Here is a 12,099-nt window from a genome sequence, read left to right on the forward strand (position 1 = left end):
AGGAAGAAGAAGTTCATAATGAGAAGAACTTGTTCAACTTTTCGCTTGAATTCATCATTCGATGGATCAGCTTTTCTAGAGAAAGTTCATAATGATAAGAACTCATCTGAAGAAGGAAGAAGAAGTTCATAATGAGAAGAATTTGTTCGACCTTTTGTTTGAATTCATCATTTGATGGATCAACATTGCCAGGTAGAGTTCATAATGAGAAGAACTCGTCATCTGAAGAAGAAGAAATTCATAATGAGAAGAATTTGTTCAACTTTTTGTTTGAATTCATCATTCGATGGATCAACTTTTCCAGAAAGTTCATAATGAGAAGAACTTATCTGAAAAGGAAGAAGAAGTTCATAATGAGAAAATTTTGTTCAACCTTTTTCATGACTCTATCATAGAAGGAGATAGATCAGCATCAACTTTTCCAGAAAGTTCATAATGAGAAGAACTTATCTAAAGAGGAAGAAGAAGTTCATAATGAGAAGAATTTATTCAACCTTTTGTTTGAATTCATCATTTGATGGATCAGCATCCCCAGTGAAAGAGTTCATAATGAGAAGAACTCATCTGAAGAAGGAAGAAGAAGTTCATAATGAGAAGAACTTGTTCAACTTTTCGCTTGAATTCATCATTCGATGGATCAGCTTTTCCAGAGAAAGTTCATAATGAGAAGAACTCATCTGAAGAAGGAAGAAGAAATTCATAATGAGAAGAATTTGTTCGACCTTTTGTTTGAATTCATCATTTGATGGATCAACATTGCCAGGTAGAGTTCATAATGAGAAGAACTCGTCATCTGAAGAAGAAGAAATTCATAATGAGAAGAATTTGTTCAACTTTTTGTTTGAATTCATCATTCGATGGATCAACTTTTCCAGAAAGTTCATAATGAGAAGAACTTATCTGAAGAGGAAGAAGAAGTTCATAATGAGAAAATTTTGTTCAACCTTTTTCATGACTCTATCATAGAAGGAGATAGATCAGCATCAACTTTTCCAGAAAGTTCATAATGAGAAGAACTTATCTAAAGAGGAAGAAGAAGTTCATAATGAGAAGAACTTATCTGAAGAGTAAGAAGAAGTTCATAATGAGAAAATTTTGTTCAACCTTTTTCATGACTCTATCATAGAAGGAGATAGATTAGCATCAACTTTTCCAGAAAGTTCATAATGAGAAGAACTTATCTAAAGAGGAAGAAGAAGTTCATAATGAGAAGAACTTGTTCAACCCTATTCCAAATTACATCACAGAATGAGATATTATCTTCCCCAGCGGAAAGTTCATAATGAGAAGAACTCATCTGAAGAAAGAGAAGAATTTATTCAACATCTCCATATTAATCAAGTGAATTCAAATGGATAAAAAAATATTATTATCTTTTCGTCTTTGCTCTATTCTTGTTAACACGAGAATGAGCAAAGAGGGGCAGCTGAAGATACTATTTTTTTCTCCATTTTCTATTATTATTATTTATTATTATTGTCGCGACCGCCTTTCGGTTGGGCCCCAGAATTGGGCTTCGACTTGAAAAATGTGAATTGGAGTCGCCACCGATCATTTTAAAACGATATTTAGGTAGATCAGACACCATCTTACTTAATCTGCGTTTTACCAAGAATGTGTCGGGTTCGGGAGTCGGTTACAGTCAAGGAAGGGTTAGCACCCTTGAACTGCCCTTTCGGTACCAATTAATTTGTCGGTTATCTTAATTGCGAAAATTAAAATTAAAATTAAAATTTAAAAATTAAATTCAAATCATTTACCTTTGATCGATATAAAAAAATCCTCTAAAAAGAAAAAAATGTTAGATAAGAGATGTTAAATAAATATTAAATAAACAAAAGAGATGAACTAAAATAAATAAATAAAATAAAAATTTAAAAGTAATAACATAAATGAAAATAAAAGAGGACCCATAATAAATGAAGGACCAAATGTTGAATTTACCCAAAGTCTATGTCACGAAATAATATTGAATTCTTTCATTGAAGTGCTCTTCACATGCCTGGAACTTGATAATCCGCATGTAATTAAGCATCTCATTTGTTGACTTCATTTCTCTCCTTGTTCTCGACATCCACTGCCCATTTCGCGTCTGATTCGAGAATGAGGTTGCGTAGTCCAAGGCCTATAGCGATGCTAAGCCTTTTCCGAATACCCCAAATTCCATCAATATTCAACATGAAACCGTGAACCCAGATACCATTTTCATCTCTAATCAAGTCTCCCGCTGATGCCATTCCAGTCCTTGAGCTTTGAGCCCCATCAATGTTTAACTTCCAGCCAGAAGCAATGATGTAATGGCCTTCACTCTTGAGACGTCGAGCAATGTGGGAAGCAATGAACCCACCGGCACCAGTGATGGAAAAGCGGAGTTTCTCCGAGGACCAATAAGGCTCCCTCTCCAAGGCATCATAGGTGTAAGCACCATATTTGGTCCCATCAACACTTTCCATCCTGAAAAATAGTAAGAAGTTGAGAACTTTTCCCCATGAGAACAATCGAGCCACCTCAAAAACCCTTGCGAATGTTCTGGAGTCGGTTAGAACCCACGTTGTCGGCGGCGACGATTAGGATCTGAGTGTACTCGTCTAAGAGTTGACATAGCTTCGCATCGTAGTAGGTTTCACTTCCGTTTCTACTGGTTATTGACAAAGAGGCAACGTGTAAAAGAATAAAAAATGAGGGCCAAGACGATGTCGGATGGTCAGTCAAGGCGAACAGGCAATCAACGCCGTCGGGAGAGAGATTTATTTCATCTTTTTACGTGTCCACAACCTCCCACCGCTAAACTCTTTGTTTCTCCCCTTTTGTGTTTTTCCTTTTGTGATTTTGTTCTTCCCCCTTCTGTCAATCTCAAGTTTATTTAAATAAATAGCAAGGCCCCTATCTGATGAAGCTTTCCACTTTCCTTTTGAGAGAAAAATGGAAGAAAACGTGCGAAGTGGGTGATGAAAGTGAGAGTAGTGGAGGTTGTTGGGTGTTTGAGATAATGGTGGGTTGAAAATGTGGCCTACAAAATTAAAAAAATATTATTAATAATAATAATAATAATAATAAAAAATAATTATACGATAAAATGTTTTTTAGACCCGGACAAAAACGGGTGTCTACAGCTACCCCTCTTTGTACATTTTTATGTTAACAAAAATAGGACAAAGATGAAAAAGACAACAAGTTTTTGTCCGATTCTCTTGAGACTTGATAGTGTTTATCGTGACACTAAGTCAATCCCTTGGGTACGATATCGTTCTTCGTGAAATCGAAGTCGTAGATGACCCCTTCGTTGTAAAGTTGAGTCGTGAAGTTGAAATCCAATGTGCTGTTTCGATGTCAATATCCTTCGCTATGAAGTTGAAATTGCCTTCGAAACTGGAAAGTTTGTTGACAGACACTCTTTCTCTGAGTTGGATATCCTCCGCCGTGAAGTTGAAATCCAATATAGAGATGGATGCTGCTTGTGGACCCGATTCCCTTCGTCGTGAAGTTAAAACCGCGGGTGGCCCCTCCGTCGTGAAGTTGAGCCTGAGAATTGGATATCATTCGTCGTGAAGTTAAAATCCAATGTAAGTTGTGTCGAGTGGCACGATATCCTCCGTTGTGGAGTTGAAATTGGCTCTGGAACCGGGAAATTGTTTGTTGACAACCAGTCGTCCCTTCGTTGTGAAGTTGAACTTGTGTTGTCTCGAGTCCAATATCCTTCGCTGTGAAGTTGAAATTGGCTCTGAAATTGGGAAATTGTTTATTGACAACCAGCGGTCCCTTCGTCGTGAAGTTGAACTTGCATTGTCTAGAGTCCAATATCCTTCGCTGTGAAGTTGAAATTGGCTCTGAAATTGAGAAGTTGTTTGTTGACAACCAGCGGTCCCTTCGTCGTGAAGTTGAACTTGCGTTGTCTGGAGTCCAATATCCTTTGCTGTGAAGTTGAAATTGGCTCTAAAATTGGGAAATTGTTTGTTGACAACCAGCGGTCCCTTCGTTGTTAAGTTGAACTTGCATTGTCTGGAGTTCAATATCCTTCGTTGTGAAGTTGAAATTGGCTCTGAAATTGAGAAGTTGTTTGTTGACAACCAGCGGTCCCTTCGTCGTGAAGTTGAACTTGCGTTGTCTGGAGTCCAATATCCTTCGCTGTGAAGTTGAAATTGGCTCTGAAATTGGGAAATTGTTTGTTGACAACCAGCGGTCCCTTCGTCGTGAAGTTGAACTTGCGTTGTCTGGAGTCCAATATCCTTCGCTGTGAAGTTGAAATTGGCTCTGAAATTGGGAAGTTGTTTGTTTACAACCAGCGGTCCCTTCGTCGTGAAGTTGAACTTGCGTTGTCTGGAGTCCAATATCCTTCGCTGTGAAGTTGAAATTGGCTATGAAATTGGGAAGTTGTTTTTTGACAACCAGCGGTCCCTTCGTCGTGAAGTTGAACTTGCGTTGTCTTGAGTCCAATATCCTTCACTGTGAAGTTGAAATTGGCTATGAAATTGGGAAATTATTTATTGACAACCAGCCGTCCCTTCGTTGTGAAGTTGAACTTGTGTTGTCTCGAGTCCAAATCCTTCGCTGTGAAGTTGAAATTGACTCTGAATGAAACTGAAAAGTTGTTTGTTGACACTCAGTCGCCCCTTCGCTGTGAAGTTGAGCTACCACCATCAATTTTCGAATGTGCTTTTGAATCGAGTATATTTCGTTTTGAAGTTGAAATTTGACTCTAAAAGCTGTAAAAAATGTGTATGCTAAAAATGATAAATGTGATGCTCTTAAGTATGTCTAAGATGCATGCAACATGAATGAGTTATGTTTTATCTCTTGGATGGAGTCTCATGTTTGGCCTGTCAATCTGGTCCTTGGAATGGATCGTGCCCCATTTGCTTCCCGAGCTTTGGCTTTACAGACCTTTCATATCTGAGACTGTTCTTCTTGAGAATGTTTTTCTCTTTTTTCTTATTTTAGGAGAGAGAAATGATAAAAATGTTGTAAAATATTGTTCGCAATTGAATCAAATTGTAAATGTGAGTTCAAAAAATTTCAAAGGAATCAAGAGCTCTTTTAATGCTTTCAAAGTTACAAATCTTTGACAAATGTTCAAATGGATGAGTTGGCTTTAGGTTGGCCTCCTTTCTAAGGTTTTGGTAACCCAAAATGTCATTTTTTTTAAAATATCGAAATATGCTTTGGCATTTCATTTGGGTGTGGACAAAATAACGCAATTAGAATGACCAATTACTAGACATTTTATTTCGGTCCTCTGAAATCTTCCATTTGTTCAAGCTTTGTAGGCTCCTCCAACCAAGGCAGTGCAAAAAATATCAGTCTAAAAATGAAATTCTTGAGTGCTCGTGTGTAGTCGACTATAACAGGTGTTCCTTAACTCCCTTAGTCCAACATTACCGAAAATTTCCTGCTTAGATAAATTTGATTTAATTTGCCGTTATCTGGCAAGCTGGATCCATAAAGCCGGGGCGTTTAACCAATTGCTTTAGAAGGACCACTTAACATTATAACCAATTTTATCAAGTTCACTGAAGGGTTCATCTCATCACAAAGTCTTCAGCTTGACAAAAGCAGTAGAGCAAACACCGAATTGCCAAGTGTCCGAGCAATGTCATGGTTTGAATACAATCTATTCATAAAGCCAGGGCTTTTTGAGTTTCCTCTGTAACCAATTGCCTTAGTGGAATAGCTCAGTTTTACGGATTTAATTTCTTAAGATTGTCAAGAAGAACCTGTTATAGTCTAGGTGTTTGTTGAAAGTAAAAAATTTCATCTTTAGAGTTCAATTTTCAAGCAACTGACCTTCTTAAATAAAAAGTATAATAATGTCATATGTAAAAGGATGCCTCATGTTGTTCGCACCTTATGAAAGGAAAATGTTATATTGGTTAATTACAAGAGCAGGGTACGGTGTTTGAGTGTATATTCTGGGTAACGTCAAATTCCTTGTTTTAAATCATGTTACTTCGTCAAAGATATGTAACTTTGAACCATTTCAGAGTTTCTTAATTCAGATGATATTCAAAGAATTGCAAGTTTGCAAATATGATTCATTGTTTAACATCTTTAAAGTAACATAAATTTATTTAAAAGTCCTTACAAAAACTTGAGAAAAAAATGAAAAAACAAATTCAAACAAAATGTCTCAAATGATGAAATGGTCTTCCTCACTTGGATGCCCCCAAGTTATTGAAGTCGATCCGATTCTTGTTACGTATTTTATGTATGATTCTCTTGATTGTGGAGTAATTCTCGATAGTGAGCCCTGGGACTCCGCTATGATTTTCGCAATGAGCGTTCTCATCATACTACCTGGGGTACGGGGCTTCATGGATTTCTCTGGATATGGTGACACCACGTGTGCGTCAAACAACTGTTGGTAAAGCTCCTTATATGTCATAGGATCAAAATGTTCTCATTTTTTATGAGCCATGTGAATGTAAAAAAAAGAAAAATAATGCGAATGTAAAGAAAAATATCAAAATGCACAATATGTCTGAATGCATGATGCATGAAATGTTCGAGGCATTGATCCAAAAAATGTACCTGTTATTATAAATAATCCTTATTGGGGCAAAAGTGTTATGTCTTAAGAGACAAAAATATTTTGAAGGCATAGACCCCGAACAGCTTCTGATAGGTTGACTAGTCTTCTGCATTCGTCTGTCACCGGTTGAATACCCTGTCAAACCGTTCCGGCTCCTTTGGCTAAAATGTGCAAATAACGAGCTGCTTGCCCCCAAAAGGTCTCGAAGGACTGCATCGCCAGCTTTCACTCTATGTCGAGCTTGTTCCAAACGAAAGTGCCATCGGAACCCTCCACCCAAAGTTTATCGACTTGTTTCTAGAATTTATCAATAATGATCTCCAGCTTAGCTAGGGTTTCGCCATCTTGATCTCGCAGTTTTCGAAAGGACTCTCTGGGTCAGTAACATTTTCCTCGTCTTGCCCCTGCACCCTTTGCCTCCGAGTATTCTTTGACCACGGCTGGGCTTCTGAGCTTTTTATCTCTTTGTATTATAATCCCTTTGTCCATTAATGCAGATTATTCATGTTTAACAAACACATTTTTGGTGGATCAACACCTCGTTTTAAATGATGCGAATGATGAGAACAAAATGAAAGAGAACCAAAAAAAATAAAAAATAAATAAAAGAGTTAGTGAGGTAAATCAAAACAATAATAAAATGAAAGATCCTACCCCACATGTATCTACCCGAACATGCTTAATATTCCTACCCAGACATGATTTCTATCTCGTATGCTAACTTCAAACAAATCCTAAACGCATATTTGTCTAGTTCGCATGCTTTGAACAGAAAATAAAGCAGGAAACAAAACAACCTAGGGTTTGGAATGAGGTTTTGGGGTGGGCTCTAATTCCCTGTACTTTCCCGGTTTAGGTTCTAAAAAGGTACTCGAGTTCTCCTTGCTGGTGCCCCCTTGGGCTTACCAGACCCTTAGTCCTAAGCCCATCACAGGCTTGTGTGAACTAAGTTAAACTCGAGAGGGCACATTCCCTTATGCCCGCACGGTGAATAAATCCACACGAAGACATAAGGTATATAAATCCCGAAGGCTACTTGCTAGGCCCGCACGGTGAATAAATTCACACGAAGGCGTCGCTTTCACCCCCACTTAAATAGGGTTTAGAGCTCGGGTATAGAGTATGAGATGAAAACTTTGAAAAATCTGAAATCATTAAAAAATGTTAGTACAACTATTTATTTGAAAAAATAATCAAAGGTAAATAACTGGAATCGGATAAATAAATTTAAATTTAAATTTACCATTTTCGCATACAAAAGACAAACGAAAATTAATTTCGGCCTGACTCACTTATCTGTCCCCAGCATAGTCGCCAAGCTGTCGCGACCGCCTTTCGGTTGGGCCCCAAAATTGGGCTTCGACTTGAAAAATGTGAATTGGAGTCGCCACCGATCATTTTAAAACGATATTTAGGTAGATCGGACACCATCTTACTTGATCTGCGTTTTACCAGGAATGTGTCGGGTTCGGGAGTCGGTTACAGTCAAGGAAGGGTTAGCACCCTTGAACTGCCCTTTCGGTACCAATTAATTTGTCGGTTATCTTAATTGCGAAAATTAAAATTTAAAAATTAAATTCAAATCATTTATCTTTGATCAATATAAAAAAAATCCTCTAAAAAGAAAAAAAATGTTAGATAAGAGATGTTAAATAAATATTAAATAAACAAAAGAGATGAACTAAAATAAATAAATAAAATAAAAATTTAAAAGTAATAACATAAATGAAAATAAAAGAGGACCCATAATAAATGAAGGACCAAATGTTGAATTTACCCAAAGTCTATGTCACGAAATGATATTGAATTCTTTCATTGAAGTGCTCTTCACATACCTGGAACTTGATAATCCGCATGTAATTAAGCATCTCATTTATTGACTTCATTTCTCTCCTTGTTCTCGACATCCACTGCCCATTTCGCGTCTGATTCGAGAATGAGGTTGCGTAATCCAAAGCCTATAGCGATGCTAAGCCTTTGCCGAATACCCCAAATTCCATCAATATTCAACATGAAACCGTGAACCCAGATACCATTTTCATCTCTAATCAAGTCTCCCGCTGATGCCATTCCAGTCCTTGAGCTTTGAGCCCCATCAATGTTTAACTTCCAGCCAGAAGCAATGATGTAATGGCCTTCACTCTTGAGACGTCGAGCAATGTGGGAAGCAATGAACCCACCGGCACCAGTGATGGAAAAGCGGAGTTTCTCCGAGGACAATAAGGCTCCCTCTCCAAGGCATCATAGGTGTAAGCACCATATTTGGTCCCATCAACACTTTCCATCCTGAAAAATAGTAAGAAGTTGAGAACTTTTCCCTATGAGAACAATCAAGCCACCTCAGAAACCCTTGCGAATGTTCTGGAGTCGGTTAGAACCCACGTTATCGGCGGTGACGATTAGGATCTGAGTGTACTCGTCTAAGAGTTAACATAGCTTCGCATCGTAGTAGGTTTCACTACCGTTTCTACTGGTTATTGACAAAGAGGTAACGTGTAAAAGAATAAAAAATGAGGGCCAAGACGATGTCGGATGGTCAGTCAAGGCGGACAGGCAATCAACGCCGTCTCCTTAACCTCTGACTGGATTTGAGAATTGTTGATGAAGAAAAAACTGGAGGCTGGTCTCAGTGCCAATCTCTCTGCGTCGGGAGAGAGATTTATTTCATCTTTTTACGTGTCCACAACCCCCCACCGCTAAACTCTTTGTTTCTCCCCTTTTGTGTTTTTCCTTTTGTGATTTTCTTCTTCCCCTTCTGTCAATCTCAAGTTTATTTAAATAAATAGCAAGGCCCCTATCTGATGAAGCTTTCCACTTTCCTTTTGAGAGAAAAAAGGAAGAAAACGTGCGAAGTGGGTGATGAAAGTGAGAGTAGTGGAGGTTGTTGGGTGTTTGAGATAATGGTGGGTTGAAAATGTGGCCTACAAAATTAAAAAAATATTAATAATAATAATAATAATAATAATAATAAATAAATAATTATACGATAAAATGTTTTTTAGACCCGGACAAAAACGGGTGTCTACAATTATTATTATTTTATATTATTATTATTATTATTATTTTATTTATTATTATTAAAATTATTATTATTACAAATAGGCCAAGTTCGGCCCAACCCAGACGAGCCCAGTTACAAGAGACCAAGCCCAAACCCATCAAGAAACCCTAAAATCAATTTAGGGTTTCTATATCATCATCCAGCCGCCTCAGCATCACAGCCGTTGGATCTGAGAGATCCAACGGCCCACACGCATCCAGCACAAACCCTAGGGTGATGATACCCTAGGGACCACACGGCGACGTTTCTACTTCCAGCTGCTCCACTTCGCTCCGCCGCTGCCACGATGCCCCGTCAAAGTTTCCAGAAGATCCATTACAGCTGCACACGTCGCTTGTTTTTTGTGAGTCACCACCATAGGTTTGGTGACTCACTGGCCTTCACTCTTGCGACCGGTCCGAGGCGCATCTCGTCGAGGCTATAAAAGCCTCGACCCACCTACAAAGGAAGAGACAAGGAGGAAGCAACAAAAGAAACTAAAAAAAGAGAGAAGAAAGGAAACTTACCCTTGAAGCCTCGATCATCGCCGGAAGCCAAACATCGCCGGAGAACAGAAAATACCGAAGGTATTTTCTTAGATTTACTCCGATTAGGAGTTTATTAGGGTAAACTAAAGCCAGATTTGGCCTTAGGAAGAGAAGGCCTTTATTTTCATGTAAAACGAAACTTTCCGGCCACCAGAGATGGTGGCCGGCGGCGGGGATGGAGGCGGTATACGGCTGCCTGCCGATGATCGGCTTCCCTCCGGTAAGGGAAGCTAGAGAGAAGCTAGAGAGAATTTTTCTCTCTCGGCTTTTAGAGAGAAAGAAGGAAAGAATAAATGAGAGCTGGCCCTTCGGGCCAGCCGTTTTGGGGCTTAAATACCCCTCCCCGAACGACGCCGTTTTGGGGAGGGGTATGTCTGTAATTAATTAAAGTTAAACCCTTTCCGCAGCCATCCTAATTTGTAATCCTTACATTTTAGTCACTAAATCAATTTATAATCCTTTTAATTCGGTTCTTTAATTTTAATTTTATTTATTTTAGTCCTTTCTATTAAATAATATATTTAGGATAAATATCATATTTAGTCCTTTAATTTTAATAATTAATATTTTAAACCCCGAACAGCATATTTCAATTTATTTTAATTTGATATATGAATTTTATATAATTTTATTTTAGTCACCAAATTAATAAATGGATAAAATAACATGTTTAATCCCTGTAATTTTAAATAATTAATTACGAATTAGGTATTTAATTCTATTAAGTTATAATTTAGTCACTATTTTCAATTTTTATAAGTTTTATTTATTTTAAATATATAGTTTTAATTTTGTTCATTATATGTTAATTTTATATGTTTACTTTTAATTATTATTACTATTATTATTATTATTTAGCCATAAATATATATATTTATAATATTTATTTTATTTATTAAAATCTTATTTAATTACTTTTAACTTATTTTAATCTTGTTTTAATATTTATTTATTTTTCAATATTAAGAAAGGGCAGTCTTAAAACAACTGGATGTCCATTTTCTAATATTTTTAAATAAATAAATATCTTATTTTATAAATTATATATTAATTGTTTTAATTATTTATTTTTTAATATCAAAGAAAAGAGCTGTCTTAAGGCACCTAGAAGTCCTTTTCTGATATTTCTAAATAAATATTTCATTAATATATATTTTTCATAATTATAATTTTAAAATAATAGGATTATAAATTAAATATATTTTTAATTTTTAATTTTTAATAATAGAGACAATTTATAATTAAAAAGTACTAATTTTGGGCGTTGTAGGGGTGTTAATCCTTCCCTAAACGTAACCGACCACGAATCACTTTTTATTATTAAAAAAAACGAATTTTTGGTTGAAACGCAGATCAGTTTATCTTTTAATCGATGTTTTCTTAAAAACTCTTTTAAATGATGATTTTTAGGTATTCGACTTACCTGACCCAAAAGGCCGATGGCGACTCCCAAATTATTTTAAAAACCATTTATTCACATCACTTTTCCCGCCAAATAAATATTTCGTGTCCGGATGAAAACCGGTTACGACAAGGGGCATGTCCCCGCCGCATTTCGGGAAAAACTGGTGCTACAAATCAACCAGGCCCGCCATGGACAAGCCGTACCTAGTGAATTTCGATAAATCATTGAAAGAAATCGCGGAGAAAACGCTCGAACGCATGAGGACACCGGTGAAGTACTTGAACATCACGAGACTGAGCGAGTATCGACCCGACGCTCATTCGTCCATTTAGGGGACAAAGCAAGGGAAGCTTCTGATTGCAACCAAGCAGAAACCCCCAGCAATGGTGGCAGATTGCAGCCACTGGTGTCTGCCTGGTGTTCCTGACACATGGAACCACTTACTCTATGCATCTTTAGTCTTAGACAGCTCCTCCAAGGCCATTTCTACTACATAAACTTGTCATTGTTTCAGGTAAATTCATCAATTTGCTTTGGTCAGAAAATCAATCATTATTTATTGGAAGCTGCTGATAAACCC

The 12,099-nt window shown here is 37.1% G+C and overlaps 1 pseudogene; it reads left to right on the forward strand.

The window, feature by feature from the left end:
- LOC120130976 overlaps positions 1-12,062 on the forward strand; it is a 33,692-nt pseudogene extending 21,630 nt beyond the window's left edge.
- Positions 12,063-12,099: the final 37 nt, after the last annotated feature.

This window comes from Hibiscus syriacus, unplaced genomic scaffold (genome assembly GCF_006381635.1).
Source record: "Hibiscus syriacus cultivar Baekdansim isolate YM2019G1 unplaced genomic scaffold, ASM638163v2 tig00110548_pilon, whole genome shotgun sequence".
Lineage (NCBI taxonomy): Eukaryota > Viridiplantae > Streptophyta > Magnoliopsida > Malvales > Malvaceae > Hibiscus > Hibiscus syriacus.